Source organism: Zalophus californianus, chromosome 3 (assembly GCF_009762305.2).
Source record: "Zalophus californianus isolate mZalCal1 chromosome 3, mZalCal1.pri.v2, whole genome shotgun sequence".
Classification (NCBI taxonomy): domain Eukaryota; kingdom Metazoa; phylum Chordata; class Mammalia; order Carnivora; family Otariidae; genus Zalophus; species Zalophus californianus.
This window is the reverse complement of record NC_045597.1, coordinates 72,030,726-72,049,320: the sequence shown is the minus strand read 5'-3', so window position 1 is coordinate 72,049,320 and position 18,595 is coordinate 72,030,726. Positions and strand designations below refer to the sequence as shown.

The 18,595-nt window shown below is 47.9% G+C and overlaps 1 protein-coding gene across 3 annotated transcripts in view; it reads right to left on the bottom strand.

Annotated features, from left to right (window-relative positions):
• SLC7A1 (solute carrier family 7 member 1) overlaps nt 1–18,595 on the bottom strand; it is a 78,554-nt gene that overhangs the window by 59,605 nt on the left and 354 nt on the right. The window contains exon 1 of one of the 3 annotated variants that reach the window (XM_027589355.1): nt 10,597–10,707. The exons of the other annotated variants lie outside the window; for them this stretch is intronic. The gene's annotated coding sequence lies outside the window, so the exon portion shown is untranslated. Of the gene's footprint in view, nt 1–10,596; nt 10,708–18,595 lie in introns of those variants that run through there. 3 annotated transcript variants of the gene reach the window in all.

Below are 18,595 nucleotides of genomic sequence, written 5' to 3'. Positions count from 1 at the left end.
AGGTAGAAAGAGCCACCAACTACCTCAGATACCTAAGACTGGCCAATTTTCTCACAGCTAGGAATTAGTTAATGCAACTGACCTGTTTCTCGGCATCCCACATTCTCCCTGCTTTCCCAAGGCTGACATCAACAATACCACCTTCGAGTCAAACTTATACCTTGTGGCACCGCAGAGTGTCCAAGTTGGAAGGGAGCTGAGATGTTCGGAGCTGTCCACTGGACCTGCATTGATGGTCCTTACCTGTTCATTTGCTGAACAACCTTGTGAGAGGAGTATATATTGTGGTGTGCACTTCTGGACAACAAATGTGCCATCTCCACCACCATTAGAAGGTACACAGAAAATTGGGGAGTGATATACACAGGGAATGAACATCTCCCGCCTGACTGCTAAGTATGGAGCTGCGAGCCTGGAGCACCGGTCGGCCACTCCCTGGGTTCTCAGATGCCCTGGAAGCTGGTGTCTGAACGACGAGCAGAGCAAGGCTTGGAGCAGGGCCCCGTGCCCAGTGGAGCCAGAGCCGAAACCCAGGTCTGTCGGGCACCAAGGCCCATCCAGGTAGCTCTAAGTCAGAGGGAGCCCTTGCCCTATCTCGTAATGTCCATTGCAGTGGGTCTGCTTTGGTTAAAGGGACGGTGAACTTGACGGTCAGATGGGGCTGAAGGCTCCCCTTTCCCTGGGCCTCTTCTCTGAGGCCACCTTCCCTCCAGGGCGGACCGCTCCTGATGGCCTCCCGGGCTTTCTACACAGCTCTGGCCAGTGGCCTGGGCAGACTCCAGCTCTTAACTCCACACTCCCACCCAGCGTGGTCAGGGTTAGCCCGAGCAGGGCAACTCACTCACTGGGCTCCCACATTTGGAGCCAAATGCACAAGCCGGTTACAAGCACTGCACTGGGAGTGGGAGAGGGTGTGGAGGACACAGAGCAGCCGGAGAAGTGCGGACTGGGCACCAACCGCAGGGCTGCCGCTGCCTGTGTGAGCGAGGCCCTCTCAGGTCCCAGGTAAGGGAGCACAGGGTAGAAGTAAACACCCAGAGAGGGCAGGGGGTCTACTGGAATTTGGTTCCAAGAGGGGGTTGTGTCCACCTCGGGGTTGCGACTCACTTTACAAGGACCACAGAATGTAAATAAGACAACTCGGATGGGCACCCTAGGCCCCAAGTTTGTCCTGCTCCTCTCCGAAATGCCACGCAGCCCAGCTCTGGAGATCCAAGAACATAAGAAATAACATCTCAGTCAAACTTGGTTACTCTGGCCAAGAGTCCCGTCTTTGGCCACAAAGCCTGCTTTGTGAGCAGGCATGTCCCATGATAGCCTTTGTGAAAGATTGGTGATAAAATCCAAACACCCCTGGTTCCATCCAAATACCAATAACGACTTTCTTCTTGAGCCCACTTCCCTTCTCTGCCTCCCCTCCCTCTGCTTCTGTCAATTTGTTACCAGCAGCAGAAAGCACTATTTGCTTCGCATTCTAAGACATCTGAATGTCCTGACAATGGACAATCTCTGACTTCCAGAGTTGGCTGATGAATCTGCGGCTCGCCTTGACATGGCCTCTGGGGAGTTTCAAACTCTGATCACAGCTCCTTCCCTCGGCACTGCCACACCGGGCAGTCCCAAATCTTCCAGTCAACCCTCTTACAAACTCTCCTCCATTCCCGAACAAAAGCAAAGGCTTCTTTGGGATTTGCAGACTAGAAATTTCCCCTCTTCTGTAATACAACCCTTATCGGATTTCTGTCCAGAGAGCAGATATTTAAGACATCTGAACTTCAGCCGTACAAGTGAAGTCTTTTTTTGCAAATTTGACTATTTGCCATCCTTTGTCCTCCTTTGAACCTTACGTGAACTCAGTGGCACAGCTGAGTGTGCGCTGTTCAATACACCGGTGTTATTTTTGTACACACACATCTGCATGTCTAACTAAGAAAGCTCTGTCATCAGCTGGATCGCATCCACTAAGGCAAATCTAAAGGACCTTGAGCAGAACGCCCTTAAGAAGGGGGCCCATGAAAGGAGCCGGGTGTCCCACCATCTGTCCCTAAGCTAGTCTACCCCAGGACACAGCGAGGGCTGAGGAGCAGCAGCAAAGGGAAGGCTGCTCCCGAGCAGAGAGCAATGTGAGTCTGGGACCACCAGCTCTCAACTGCTATTTCCTCCTGGAAGTCAGGCGCTCCGTGCTCCGTGAAGATTCACCACTACTGGAAAAGCAGTGACCCTTCAATACCCCCCACACTGGTTCACTGTTCCAGCCGGCCAAATAAGCAAACTTTAAAAAGAGTCACATATTCCCTTTTATCTGCATGTGGTACCTGGTAGCAGGCAAGAACCTGCCCCTTCCCTTTCAGACCTCTTTCTTCATTCCACTGTGGAGAAGGTGGGGGAGAGGCAGAAGCAAGAACACTGGCAAGGGTTTTCCAGAAACACCGTTTCCAGCAGAAGCCCACCCTCGCTGCAGCTGCTGCTGAGGGTTCATCCCGAACTCAGGCTGGGTGGGATAACATGGGCCAGCTTGCATACTTCTTCCTTTGATGGGGTCTGTGTATGTTTTGACGGGTATGGCTGGCTAGTCCTTTGAAAAATCACCTCTCTCAAGCTCCTTCCCTGGTGAAATAGTTTGAGACTGAAGCTTTTCATGGCCTATCCTGACATTACAAAACCTCCTCAGGAGACGCCCCACACAACCGGACACTGTGGCCAAGCACCTGACACCGGCAACCGGCTGCCCCTGCTAGGAGTTCTTGCCCTTGTCTACGGGTAAACATCCACCAGCACAGCATGGGACTGCAAAACACTTGTCGAAGACTGCTCCCTCTTTCCAGAGATGCACTTAGAGAACACAACTCTGACCAGCACAGGCTTTTCTGGAGCATTCCTGAGGGGGAACGGGTGGGAGGCTGGTTACAAGGTACTTTTTTTTTTTTAGGAGCCATTGTGCTCCCCTGGCTGCACGAGGGGCCCGGCTCATCATATCTGAGCTAATACAGGCAAGGTGACACTTCTGAGTCAAGATCTTTGCACCAACCTAACACCACACTTTCTGTTTTCTACTATAGCAGATTACCACTATTCCCACTCCACACCTACTTGTATAGTATAGACATCAAGCCACATGGAGCTCTTCAGTAGCTCCATAATCGTGGAATGTAACCAACTTCCTGCTAAGGGCTGGAACCCCCGAAGAGAGTATCCTAATCCAATCCCTCTGAATCCAAAAGCAGAAAATGTGGCCCTGAGTGCTGAATCTCGCCCAGGATCACGTTAGTCCGTGGCTAGGCCGGTGGCATGGAGGTCTCTGGACTTCTAGGCCATGTCTAACTGACGAGGGAGTGGCAAGTGGGGGTACTTGGAGAGGAAGATGTGACGAATCCCCAGGAGGACCCTGTGGCTAGGCAGCAAAGGACTAAGGGCTCCAGGAGCTAAGTACCTTTCATGGAGCCATGTTTAGAGCCCATGCTGCCCCTCTACCACATCTGAACTCCTTGCACGTTCATAAAAACATCCCCTATTCCTCAAGTTACCCCTTGTTGTGTTCAGACAATACACAGACGTGCATGGAGAGTGGAACTTGTGCCAGATGCCATTAACCCACATTTTTTACACCTTAAAACATGTCTTAATTTCCTTGCTTGGCTGCTCTGCTGAGCTAGACAGACCTATCTCTGCCAACCTGATGAGAGCTAAAGAGCAGAGTGATTATTCACAGGCCCCACTGCAAAGTTTCACCCATGTAAGCTGCTCATCTTAACATGTGGTGAGACAAATAAAGACTGTGCAGGTTTCTCGAGACTGAAAAGCGTAAAAAAGCTGATTAGAAACCACCCTCTACATTCCTGTGTGAGATGCCATAAATAAAACCTGACTGTCCCAAAGAAACGGTACCATCATGGGGTTTCATAAAGGCAACAAATGTGAAAGGCCAAAGGCAGAAACTACCAAAGGGCATGGAGCACAGGCACGGGTCAGTCCCCCCTGCCACCCACCCTGACCCCACCGTCACCACCACCATCCCCGGAGCTCCCAAGAAGATCCAGTCTTGGCTCACAAGTGTTTACAGAAGTGATGACAAGTTTCAAATTTTATAGAAAAATGTAAATGATGTTTCTATATGCCATTTGACAGAAAGACTTCTCATAAGCATATGAATTAAGGAACCCAGGCAACACAGCAAAAATAAAAATCATATACACTGAATTTAACAACACTCTATTCCCTTGGCTTCTCCCCGCCTGTGAATAGGTGCAAGAATACCACTCAGATCAAGGAATTTCGGAGGACTTCTGGAGATTTTCACAGCATTTGCAGTGAAACATGGGGGAACAGGACCATATCAAAGCTTTCTGAGAAACTGTTCTGCTTGCCTTCTTTCTTAAACTTTAAATGCCCCCAATGCCAACACGTGTACTAGGCACAAAGACTCTAACTGAATGACTCTCAAAACAAGTTCTTCCCCGACTATTCAAAGGCAAGTCTCTCCCCTTGGCCAAGCCCAGCGCCTCTGGGAGGCGGATGGGATCTAAGCCTGAGCACCCCCTTTCACCTTCAGCCATCCATCTCTATCTACAACTGCTCGGAACCAAACACAAGGAAATGCAAGGGGGCTTCAACACCTGAGCGTCCAACCAAACACATGCCCTCCTTTGCTAAGTGGCATCTTGGTTTAAGGTCTTCTGAGCAGGGGACATGGAACCTCGCCTCCCATTCCTGCTCTGGCACAGCCATGCCCCATCCCTCGGCACGTCTCCCCCTGTCCCTTAATTAGAAAGCTCCTGACATTCATCTCTTGCATTAAGAATTTCCTGACTAAGAGAGAACAAGTAGGAACCTCTCCTGAGCCCATTGCACCACTCCCCAGCCTTCTGGAGGAATCGCTTTGCATGTTAATTTACACCTACTCCTTTACCAGCAAAGTAATAACACATGTATGTGCAGCCTCTGGAACTGGATTTCTCACTTGGCAGAAACCTGCCTGATGGCTGAAGCTTAACCCTTAATATACCAACACTGATATAAAATATATAGCTCGTATTTATTGAATATTGGGCAATATTCTAAACTCACTTGATATATTTAATCCTCAACACAGTCTACAGTGTGGGGGAACTGTAACTTTCCCCAGTTTTCAGATGGGGAAACTGAGGTACAGAGCTGCAGATGGTCATATACACAGACCTCCTGAAATAGGCAGGGTTGCCGGCTGCTCTGCTAAAGTATCCCAAACCACAGTGGTTATTTACTTCTTGCATCTCTTTTTTTTTTTTTTAAGATTTTATTTATTTATTTGAGGGAGAGAGAATGAGAGAGAGCACAAGAGGGAAGAGGGTCAGAGGGAGAAGCAGACTCCCTGCTGAGCAGGGAGTCCATTGTGGGACTCGATCCCGGGACTCCAGGATCATGACCTGAGCTGAAGGCAGTCGCTTAACCAACTGAGCCACCCAGGCGCCTCTTGCATCTCCTTTTATGTTGTTCTGCCGCCTTCCTACTGCTAGGGCCTCGGCTATCACTTCTCCCCAGGGTTAGAAGCCCCACCTCTGCAGTCTGACTTACCACTGCCTATCTGCAGTTGGCTGTAAACAGATAACAGGCTGGTCAGAAATGAGTACACCAATGGGCCCCCACACCCCTTCCATCCTAAGGGCCCTGAAGTCTATGGGCTCTGGGACAACAACTGCTTGAGCTCTTGAAAAGGTATCTTTTGAGCATCTACTCAATACCAGGGACTCCTCCAGGTACTGGAGCCACAAAGACAAATGTGCCCAGGCACTGTCCTTGGGAGCTTAGGTCTCCTTGATTAGTTCCAGGTTCTAGCAGTGGACAGATGCCTGCTCATCCAAGAGATCCCAGGAGCTGGTTAGAAATGCCCACCCCAAACCTGCTGAATCAGATCTGCTTTTCAGGGAGATCCCCAGGGAAGGATCTGTGTGTGTGTACTGGTCTAGGTAGTTTACAGCGTCCTGAAGTTTGACCTTAGGCTATGAAAGGCGCTATTACATTATGTAAGTTATTTAACTTACATACTTACTGAAATGCATCCCTTTTCTTTCTCCTTAATGCCTGCCCTATTACATCTGCCCAATCCACATGTGTGTGCCTACCTCCATGATTTCTAGACAGTGACAGAAGAGTAAAAGTAATAAGTAAGGGACATATTGCAAAATACATCCAACATACACACTATAGTCGAAGTCTCTTGCTTTATGTGCTACAAAATATGACATGGTTAGTCTCGTCCCTAGGTTTAAATTTTTATTTTACTAGCGTACAACTGCATCTGTAGGTGCGGGCCTCTTGTGATGTCTAGACCTAGCAGGGCTATGGCTTCAGGCCACAGAATTTTAAAGGAGCCTATATCCATGCCCACACGCATAATATGGTGGGCCAAAAAGTCCTGTTAGCTCAAGAGCAGCTCTTGTCTAGTGGCAAGAGCAAGTCTAGGGACACCTGGGTGGCTCAGTTGGTTAAGCGTCTGCCTTCAGCTCAGGTCATGATCCCAGGGTCCTGGGATTGAGTCCCGCATCGGGCTCCTTGCTCAGCAGTGGGCCTGCTTCTCCCTCTGCCTGCCTGCCGCTCCCCCTGCTTGTGTTTTCTCTCTCTCTCTCTGACAAATAAATAAATAAATAAAATCCTAAAAAAAAGAGCAATTCTAGAACAAGGGGAGAGAACCACAATTTCTGAGTCATTACTCATTTGAACTTGGGGCAGTGCTGCTTGCTCCCACAAAGCATCAGGATGGAGGGATCACCCCCCTCCCTCTATCCTTGCTCCCACTGTCTCTCCAGGGCAAATGGTATTCCCTTCATCCGCACAGTCCCACACTTCACTGGAAAGAGACCCCTGCAGGGGAGCCAACACCCCTAAGAAGCTTCAAACCTCCCACCAGCTCAAAGGCTCTCTGGGGTGATTCAGCAAGAACTCCCTTGCAGATCCTCAAGGCAATACAGTTAACAGCCAGCCAGAAGTAACAGGAATGTGATGGGGCTTTGTGCAGAGTATGTTCTCCTCCCCAGCCTCTGCCCTCGCTCAAAATCACCCAAGAAACCCAGGGTGGCAATTCCCTTGCCTGACTCATCAGACCACAGACCTGACAGAGTCTTTCAGTAATTAGGCCTGAATCCTGCCACAAACTACACCTGATAATTTCCAAAATTCCAACTGTATCCAACTCTGAGACTAGTGAGACATTCTTCCCAGTTTAATTCAGATTACTCAAAGAATTAATGAGTGTTCTTGCCTAGTATCACCCAAGATTGCCCTCTAGAAAGAAAGAAATGTCTTCCAACAAGTGTTTTTTTCTTAAACAAAACTAGCTACTACAAATTTGAGGTTATATATTTATGAGGGATATGTTATGCAATTAGTTACAGATTATCCCCTATGTCACATAATATTAACATATATAAGAGCATAAAATCAAGTTCATGAGGATTCTTCTCTAATAGTATCAGTAGTGGTGGTAATATTTGTTTCTTACAGATGAATTTTTCAAAGACTGTAAACTAAGTACTCTGAATTCTTACAATAAATTATTATTGAGAAGCATAATAAATAAAAGAAGTTTACAAGAAACAAGGACAGATATTTGTACAATGTTTCAACAAAGTAGGCAACTTATCTTGTTCTGATTCTGTTCTGTTACTATGCTCTTGTCCATAGAATCAATTCCCTTGATTTACAATTGTTTTAAGAATTATATACACAGGGGCGCCTGGGTGGCTCAGTCGGTTAAGCATCCGATTCTTGGTTTCAGCTCAGGACCCATGAGACCTGGGATCGAGCCCTAAGTGGGACTCCATGCTCAGCGGGAGAATCTCTGCCCCTCCCCCAACTTGCTCTCATGCTCTCTCTCAAATAAATAATTCTTTTAAAAAAAGAATTATATACACAGACTTGTTACCTAAAAAATATTTATTTTCTAAGCAAAAAAAAATTCAAACAATTCTCAAGCAAGATTTAAGCTTATGTAAAATCCATTCAAACTTTTCAAGGAAAACTATTTAATGATATGGTTGTTATCACTAATATTTTATTTTCAATACTGTTCAATTTTAATCCATCAGATTTGAGAGTCCAAAAATTAGTATTTCTATTATAGTATCTTTTCTCCCTCTTCTTCCCACAATTCTTAACTCTGAAAGACTCATATTTCAGATAGGTTCTGCCTCAACTCACAATAAACTCAAAAAAAGACTTTTCAAAGTGCTGAAATTAACAAACATTTGGGCCATCTCTGAAAAACCACACATAGCCTAACCAGGCCACCTTCAAAATCACCAGCACATGAGGGGAAGGAAAGACAGAGTCCACCCTGTTTGCATCAGCAGGAAAGTACACCAGGAACTCACACAGGTCTTGCCCTGTGTCCCTACTCACCTTCTTGGGAATCATCGTCAACAAGAATGTCCAAGAATGTCAGTTAGAAACCCTCAAATCACCACGAAAAGAAACCTCTATCCCCTCACTGCCTTTGTCCAAACCTGTCTGGACAGAGAATTTCTCCCATTCCCCAGCCCACCACACCGAAATTCAGGCCACCAAGGTGGAGTGGCAGGTGGGTTTGCAGGCTAGCATGCCCGAGCCTAACAGTGTTTACAAACTGCAAGTTGCCACCAGGATTTTTTTTTTTTAAACATGCAATAGAAGGGGCACCTGGGTGGCTCAGTCGTTAAGCATTTGTCTTTGGCTCAGGTCATGATCTCAGGGTCCTGGGATCGAGCCCTGCATCGGGCTCTCTGCTCGGCCAGGAAGCCTGCTTCTCCCTCTCCCACTCCCCCTGCTTGTGTTCCCTCTCTCGCTGTCTCTCTCTCTCTGTCAAATAAATAAATAAATAAAATCTTTTAAAAAAAAGAAAGCATGCAATAGAAAAGAATGAAAATTATCAGAATGCACCGCAGGTACAATAATGGGTAATGTTTCATGCAAACTTTCATTTTAATCTATAGATATGTATGTCCCTGTGTGTGAACTTGATCACGGTGTAAACTGATTTGTTACTGTGGCCTGCAGCCACAGGAGGATGAAAGCCGCCACCCTCAGGAGAACCAGTGTGTGGGTGCCACCAGCCCAATCCCAAATGGCCCATAGAAAGCCTTCCCAAAGACCAGGCTTCTAGAACCCCGCTGTGGACGGCATGGTGGAAAGGCTGCCAATACAGCTCTGAAAACGAAGTGCCTGTGTCCTTCTGAGAGGAGTGAAATGATCTCACCTAGGACAGGTACAGGTGGCTGCAACATTCACCCTCCCTGCAAGAAACCACCAAGACTAAAGCCATTTTCAAAGCTGACCTATACTGCAGGTAAGGATGACAGCCGTGTCTTTAAAGAACTTACAAATTAGGAATCAGGACAATGTACAGCCAGTGTCTCATGGTAGTAGTAATACTCAAAGATGAGACATCCTGGAGAAACCAGGCAAAACTTGTCAACCACAGGACAGGACAAGCTGCTCCAATGGTACATCAGCCACAGAGTATGAGCAAAAACATGATTTTACCCCATCTGTGAAAGTGCCTAACAGCCAACCCAGGAAAACCTTAACATTCTGATACTCTAATTTCAACAGGAGAGGATTATTCCAGAACTAGAAATGTCAAAGTCACTCATTCACAGTATGATTTGTACCAAAGTACAAAATGTGGAACATATTTGTACCAAAAAACAAAATAAACCCCAAACTGAGATGCCAGGGCAGAAGTACAATAGAAATTTAAAATAATTTATTGTTCTTTCCACCTGCCAAAATATTACTATTTAGTCCAAAAACATTCCTCCTTTAAAATACTACTGTTTTATTGGGGCACTTGGGTGGCTCAGTCGGTTAAGTGTCCGACTCTTGATTTTGGCCTAAGTCATGATCTCAGGGCTGTGAAATCAAGCCCCGCATCAGGCTCCACACTGAATATGGAGCCTGCTTAAGATTCTCTCTCTCCCTCTCCCTCTGCCCCTCCCTCCCTCCCCTCCCCAACTACACTCGCTCTCTCTAAAAAAAATAAAAATAAAAAAATATTATTTTACTATGAAAATATTCATTCAACAAGTATTTGTTGAGCACTCTTTTAGATGCTACATACAGATCAGTGAACAAACCAAAGTCCAATTTTAACCGTGTTTCCTTTCTGTGCAAATATATATATATCTCAGATAATACTGAACATAGAAAACTACATCCAGACTTTACTTTCACTTTTAACAGCAAAGTTTTTCCCATGAGATCAAGTATTCTTTGAAAATGCCATTTTCGAGGCACCTGGGTGGCTCAGTTGGTTGAGCATCAACTCTTGGTATCGGCTTGGGTCATGATGTCAGGGTCATGGGATAGAGCCCCACCTCGGGCTCCAGACTCGGTGGGGAGTCTGCTTGGTATTCTCTCCCTCTGCCCCTCTGCCCCCCCTAAAATGAATAAATGAATCTTTAAAAAAAAAAAAGAAAATGCCATTTTCATTGGCTATGTAATATTCCATCCTGGACGGTATCAGAATTTACCAAAAGATGTTTCTAAATGCTCACAGGACAAAAACACAAACAAGAGACATAGTTCAACATAGCATGAAAAACCTAGATTTAGGACCTTAGGTGGGGGAGAAAAATACAATCTTACCAAGTCACAGAGCCTGGGAAGTGGACACCAATGCAGTCACACCTTTGTCACCACGTACCACGTTAAGGTCTAATTTGTGAATCTCCCTTTATAAGCCTCACTCCCTCTTTGATCCAGGAGAACATTGTCTGCACAGAACAATAGGTTTTCATTTCAATTTCCCTTCTTTTCAGGAAAGGAAATGTTTGCACTTCAAAGGGTTTCTTTGAAGAGCAGCCCTCCGGTCCTGGCCATCCAGGTTAGGAGTTCCGTGGCCTCAGCAGGGTGTCCACAGTCTGGGCGGCTGCCCACCCTGTCACTCTCAAGGCCAGCTCCTTCAAGGAGAGGGTCTGGTGCAGGAGAAGAAAAAATAAACACATGGAAAAATACTCGAGGCTTTTGATCACGCCCTTCAGGAGCCCTTTTTCACACATAATGTAGGTTTACAGCTCAGGGAAACTGAGGTACAAAGGATGGGGAGGCGTGGACAAGGCGATAGCAGCTTCTTGGAACAAAACCATTCCAGATCCCAGATTAACTCAGCGAAGACCTCTTCCAGGCCAGGAAAACGTGAGCTCCGTTCAGTTATCGCTGGTGATGACAAAGAGGGCAGTCTGGATAAATGAAATGCAGGAGCAAGATCCACACTTCTAGAAAAGTTTTAAAACCTTCCCCTAGGAACTTTTGGGTAGCACAGTCACTGACAAAGAGCAAAATTCACAATTTAGAATTTCACCTCCTATTTCCCCACTGGCCCGCTAGCAGGGGTCCAAGAGGTTCAACAATAGGTAAGCCTAACAAGCATGTTAAATAACCACAAGATATTTGCCAAGAGGCCAGCGCCATTGCTCTGGATTGAGGCCCATGCCCATCCTCCCCTCTCCACTAAGTCTAGGAAGTCAGGAGTATATATCGGACAAGAGAGGACCTGCAACATTTCAAGTCTTGAACAAGTTCTAGGTATTTACTAATGATCTCCACCCTCTCCAACCCCGAGGTGGTTAAGTTCACCTGCTCAGGTGGGCAACCACTCAAGAGGTAGGCAGGGGCAGGAAAAACACTCCCCTCTGCTCTACTCCAGACAGGGAACCTACCTGCTCCTCCCCATAGCCCAAGGACAGCATGGGCTCCTGCCCTGCCTGTCTGGGGTATAAGTCTGGGTGACCAGGTCACCCTGAGTGAAAGCCTTCCACACCCACCTTTCTGCAAACCCTTAACCCAGCCTGGCGCTAAGCCTCTATGCTGGAATTACAAGATTTTTATTTTCCCGTTCTCTTATTTTTCTGTAGTTTCCAAATTTTTCACAATGAGCATTCTAACTTTCAGAAAAAAAATTTTTAAAGAGGCTTACGAGATAGAAATTTAGACAACAGTTCCTTTGAAAGGTCCCCTCCCACACACACAAAAATTTTATATATAAAGGGCATGATCTGGACAACCGAAAGTCGAATATGGACTGTGGACTGGATAACAATGTGTAATCAATGTTCAATTTCCTGAGTCGGGTATCATACTGTGGCTAGGCAAGAGAACATCCTTATTCTTAGGAAATACACACTGAAGTCTGTAGGGGTACATAAAAGAGCATGATGTCTTCAGCTTACTCTCAAATCATTCAGGAAAAAACGCAAATAGGTGTGTGCAGACAGATCGATGGAGCCGTAGATACCTACACAGAAAGAAGGGCAGAAGGAGCAAAGCACAAACACTGGGTGAATCTGAGAAAAGGGTAGAGAGGAGCTCCTAGTACTGCTCCCGCAACTTTTTTTTTTTAAGTTTGAAATGTTATGCAAACAAGGCAGGAACAGTGCGGGAGAAGAGGAGGAGAGAGGCAGGAGGGGTTCCTGCTCCACCTGCTGGCTGCTACCCTGGCTGGAACAGCCTGCCTCAGCACACTAGGGAAATCAGCAGTCAAGACCTGGGTCCCTGGAAGGAAGCTGACTGCCCCCATGCGAAGTTCCTGGTTCCCACAAGACGCCCTGCAGAGGGCTCTCCCGGACGGAGCCCAGATGGCTGGACATGCAGGAGTGAAACAGGGCTCCCCCCGTGGCATGGGCAGCAAGTCCCACATCCAGTTCCGCTTTGGTGACCAGGATGCCAAACTGTGACCCAGGAAGCCTGCGGCCCCGCCGATCTCCACCACACGCACGCCAACTCCCAGTGTGGCCGCCATCCTGCACAGCTGTCCAGGGCACCAGAGCTCCAGCTGCACCAGGAGCACAGGGCTCGGCTGCTGGCACGGAGGGAGGAGAGCGCTGCGTTCCAGGCCGGCAGGAGTGCAGGAAAAGCAGGGTGCTGTCCAGCAGCGCGGCTCCAGGGCTCACTCAGAAACAAGGGGGGCATGGGGCTGAGCAGCTGCAGGGGTGCGGGCTGAAATCTCAGGCCTGGCACTGCCTGCTGCACATGGCATGCCAGAACACAGTCCCAGGGGAGGCCGGCGCCCGGCACAGGCTGCCACCCACAGACCTAGGGCACACTGACGCTCAGGACTTGGAGCCAGGCCCCTAGGGCTCAAATCCGCGCTCTGCCATGTACTGCCCAAGTGCGTGCCTATAGGCAACTTGCATCACTTCTCAGGGCTTCTGCTTCCCATCACTCAAAATAGTAGTGCCAACCTCACTGGGCAGCTGTGAGGATTACATGAAAACATAAAATGCCAAGCACATGGTGAGTATTCAGTAAGTGCTGTTGAGTCTTGATCTTACCCAGCCCCAGGCCTCTCCTTTCCTTCCTATCTGATGTAATAGACTCTGGTTCAAGGCACTTGATAGACAGATAAGAAGATACACTTCCAAGCCACTTTAAGATAGGAAGACGACAGTGACAACACTGTGATGAAGTAACAGGAAGAGTGGCTAACAGTGGGTTTGCACCCTTGCCTTCCCACTCCTGCCCCAGGTGAGGTGCCACCACCCCTGCCCCAAGGCACTAGGGGACCCTCCGTTGTCACCTCCAGGAAGGGATGAAATAAGGTGAAAAACAGAGGGTGCCCTAAGTGTTTGGCTTTGGTTTCTAAACCCAAAGCCCTCAGGGTAATTTGGACAAAATGTGACTATGATGAGGGTAGATAAATTCCCCCAAACACACACACACACACACACTTTCTCAGTCTTAGACACGCGCACACAGACACACACTGGCAAGCACTAAGAATGGGGCCGTAAGCACAGCTTTCCAGAGGAGTAGCTAAACCCAAAGTGTACGGATCTGAGATCTAAAGGAACCTGACACACCCAGGGAGTTCCCTGGTCCCCAAAGAGTTTATGGCTTCAAGGTCACCAAGGCAGTCAGACCCAGCACAGCCCCAGAGACTGTGGTTCCTCCCCCCGACGTCTCCCTTCCTCGTTGTGGCAAAAAGGCCACAGAATACCCTCCATGACCTTAACTGTAAAAGGTCAGTGCTAAAGACAGCCCTCTGGGTCTAAAGGGTACAGGAGCTAGGGTCACATCCACAGATCCCGGACCTGGGTCAGCAGATGCCTCAGAGGCTCACTGTCCCAACACCTTGGCACTACACCTACCCCCTGCAATCTGGACACAATTCCAAGGGAAAGGGACTCTATTTGAACCCTTTGGCAAAATGGGATAGCAAAACAAACTTGTTATAAGAATTATTTTTCTCTACACCTAAACCAAAGAACTGAGTTTTCTTTCCAGTGTAATAGTTAACATTTATTTTAAGCACTTGATATGTGCCAGAAGCTGTGTCAAGTACATAACATAGATTACCTCATTTAAATCCTCTCAATCCTACAAGGTAGGCAGAAGCCGATTATTAAGCAAACAATATGGAAAAGAATTTAAATGTGAGAAATACATTTAAATGTGTGAAATGTGAGAAATTCCTAAGTCCCTTAGGAAAGGGACTTATCCCATCAGTAGACCCCACTCAGGGACCCAGCCCTTTCTGCATGAGGGGCCCATGGCATCTCCTGTGACCCCCCCAGTGCATGATCCATGCAGAACTCAGGCTGACCACGCAGGGCAGAGGCCACTCCCTTGGAGCCCAGAGTCAGTACTGCAAGTTGGTGGCAACAATACAGAACTCGCTCTGCCTAGAGCATACGGAGGGTAGGACCCATTCCTAAACAAATGGGAAAGGATGTGCTTGTTCTCACAGTCAAGAACGTTATCTGAACAAACATTCTGGAGAAAGCACTAGAGCAGAAATACAGGATGTTAAAGAAACAAAACTGTCCATGCCCTCTGTGCCTCCAGAAAAGGGAAGAACAAGCTGATGATCCACTCGGGAGAAAGGGAGAGATGATAGAGAAATATGCACAGCCCAGGTAAGCTGTGGGACATTCTTTCTTCCACCTTCAGATAAGTCCACCTGGCAGCAGCTTTTAAAGCTTCCCTGAGCTTTATTTCTGGTTGTCGTCATCAGACTAGTAGACCGATAACAGAAAGACCTTAATTCATGAAAGAAATCTAAATGTATTGATTCGGTACCTTTACTCATCCAAAGAATACTATGGAATTCATAGTTTGTGAGCTTTGTTACTGTGAGGCTGAGAGGGAAGGCTTCCCCAGTCTATGGATGGAGCAAGTCTACGGGGTTGAGAAAGTCTGAACGCCTCTCTGGTGGCTGCCCACAGAGTAGCCAAGCCAGGACACCAGAAGCCTACAGTGGCGCAGCTGCCAGCACTCGTACTATTTGTCCTCATCTCCTCAAAGCAGCCTCCTTCATCTCAGGCTGCACTGAAGCTGTAAAGGCCCCTAACCACACACAGCTCTAACTCGTTTATGCTGTTTAGTTCACCAAATGTACCATGTGGCAGTCCGCACCGTTACTGACCATCAACAGAGGGAAAAAGCCAAAGGAAAGACACTGGGTGTGGCAGGATGGGTCAACCCTATGCCAGAATCTATTCCAATGTCCAGAAATGTCTTTCCTACAGCTGGTGCTCCTGGAAGGAATAATCCTGACCAAGGGCTAAGGTCACCAGCCTTACTCACAGCTCCGCCAATGCCACAGATCTGAAGGAATGCCTTCAGAGTGGAATGAACATAATTAGCAGCCCACCAAACTGTTTTACCAATTTGTTGCCCATTCTTCTGACTCACAGGTGGCAAATGCACTAAACCTCCCATGACAAATTTGGATGCAGTTTGAACAAGTGCAGGGGTGGTTCTTTTCAAAGCTGCTTTGAGTTGGGGGAAGTGGATTATGGAGAAAGAGGAGAGAGGTGCCCCTCAAGTTTACTACAAGGCTGTGAATCTGCCATGAGAGATGGTACTCCTCTATTCTGTGGCTGGAAGAGGCCTAAATCCTTGTGGTGGATAGAACCTTGGCCTAGGATCCAATGCCAGTACCTTAAGGCACAAGAAACCCCTGGAAGGCAGGTGCCTGAAGGCCCAAGAATGAAAAGGAGGTACAACCCCAGGTGGCAGTGGGTCCCCACCCTGGCCATGGGACAAGCCCACAGCCAAAGTGCCTACTGGAAGGTGGCAGGGGAGCACAGGGAGTCTGCAAGCACCAAGAGATCCCCAAGTTAGATGTGAGGAAGCAAGAGAGCTAGGAAGCCACCATCCTGGGGCAGGTGGCTACAATGCAATCATGTACCTGAGAAGGGCCCCTGAGAGGACAGATCTAGTTCAGCCCTGACCCTGGAGGATGGAAATGTCTAAAAAAAAGTCATTTGTGACTTTTAAAAGAGTTCTTCCCAACATGCTCATTCCTCCACCTTCCCATTTCTTTAATACAATATGGCAGCTCTACTCCTTGGAATCGTATTGGACCTCTTTCACACCTCACATGGAATCCCCTGGCCAAGCCGGTTGAGTCTCCCTTTAAAATCTACAGATGGAACAATTAGTTGCCTACGGGTGGAGCAGAACTCAACCACCTCACATCTCTACCATTTCCACCCCAGCCCAAGCTGCCATCACCTCTCATGGAAATGACATATGGCCACACTCTCTTGTGCACAAATAACCTGGACTTGGATTTCATTCCAGACTTAAGTTACAAGTCTGAACTGGTTTCCCTGCTTCCATGTCTGCCCACTTCCCCCGCCTCTATCTCTTCTTCATGCGGCATTTAAAGTAATCCTCTGATGGTTCCCCACCTCATCCAAAGTAAAAGCAAAGTCCTCATGGTTCATGGGATCTGCCATCGACTGGAACAGGGCAGTGGTAGAGACAGGTCCCAGGCCTGAAGCGACCCATCATATAGAAAAACACTAGGGTTCCATCCACAGGTCCTGCTTGGAATGAGGACCAAGAACCAGGTGGAATGATAAACAGCTACAAGATGTGTCTGGGTTACAGGAAAATGTTTCTCTCCATTACTTATTCCTATTTCAAATTCCTCCCTAGGATTAATAAACCAATACCTCCAAATACATAGTTAATAATGAAAAGGGATTAACCCAATCAGACATAATGCTGGGCCCTCCAACATAATTACATATTTTTACTGATCTTTGTAGAAAAAAAACTCCAGACTAGAACAATCAATAAACATGTACTTATACCAAATGTAATTAACATGCGTCTTAGAATTCAAGCTCCCCAAGGTTGGCAATGTTGTCTTCCAAGCCTTTTCCTCTAAAGCAAATAATTATATGCATAAGAGCACTCATGTGGCTCAAATCCAGATTCAAACAACTGACCTCTATTTTTTCTCCTGTTTAGTCAGAACTCCGTTGACACTCTTTAATCTATAATGATTAACATGATGGTAATATGCTAAACCTCTGAAAACTGTTTTAATCCATTGTTGACTTTGCCCCCTAACTTCTATTTTGATTGTGTGACTTAAATAAGACCTTTTGTTTTAATGACAGAAGGGTGTGTTCATATAAAAATAACGATAATTTCCACCGAGACCAACTAAAAATATCAGGGGAATAAATGTATCATGGTTTCCTATTATCTGAATCAAACATAAAGGGCAAGAAATGTTACTATTAACTCCCAAATAAATTACAATTCAAATGAAAGACAATTAGAAAATTCAGCCACACGCCAACATATATAGTTCTGCTGGTCAAATTTTAAAGAGCACATTTTTAGGGAAATATACCAGGGACTAAAATCCCAACCCTCTCCTCCTGTAACTAAATCTGGAATAGAACACAACTCTAGGTTTCTTTCTAGGAGAGCCCCACCGCGTGTACTGGGAGGCGCAGTTTTCTTCCTGAAGGCACGTTTCTACTACCCTAATCTTACAAGTCAAACACCACTGGTATCTGGTTCCCACACCCACTGAAAAGGGGAAGGAGCTAAAACAGCACTCTGAATGTAGCACTACTCAGCACAACGGCTGCTCCGTGTACACACAGGTTTAGAACGCCTGCCTGACCTGCCCGGTCTGGGAAGTTTTCTACTTCGCAGAAAGGACACACTGGGAAAAGGTGGTCTTTATTAAGCCGGAAGAACTTCCTCTCGCTCCAAACCATCTGGAAGGCTTGAAGAAGTCAGCCTTCCCGGATCAATTCGGGTCACAAGGAAGCCCACCTAGGGGGGAACTTCCCCGAAATCACCCTAGAAACTCAGACAAGAGGTGTAGGCGCTCCGGGGCGCGACAGGAGCTCTGGGGAAGAGACGTGGGCGCCGCCAGCAGGTTGTGGCTGTCCCCAGGAGGGCCACCTGCCGCGGGACCACCCTCGCGGCCGCAGGGCGGGCTCCCACCACTGCGACGACACATCGCGGACCTCGTGGCGGGGCGGGGTGCTCTGCTCCGCGCCATGTAAGGGCAGGCCTCCGGATGCCTTCCGGCCCGGCCCGCGTGCCCGCTGCCGCTCCCGCCCCTTGCCCACCCCTACTACCCCGAGGGTCCCGGCTCGGGGTCGCTGGCGGGCGCGCGCGCGGCCGGCATCACGGCGGCGCCGGGTCGTCCACGCTTACTCACTCGGTGTTGCATCATGCGCCACGCCGCGTCTTCAGGGAGCCAAAATGGACTCCGGTGGAGCAGACAGCCGCATGGGCACCGGCCCCGCGCGCACAACCCCGCGCCCGCCCTGCCCGCGCCCACCCCGGAGGATGCCAGCGCCCCCGGCGCCGGACCCTCGCC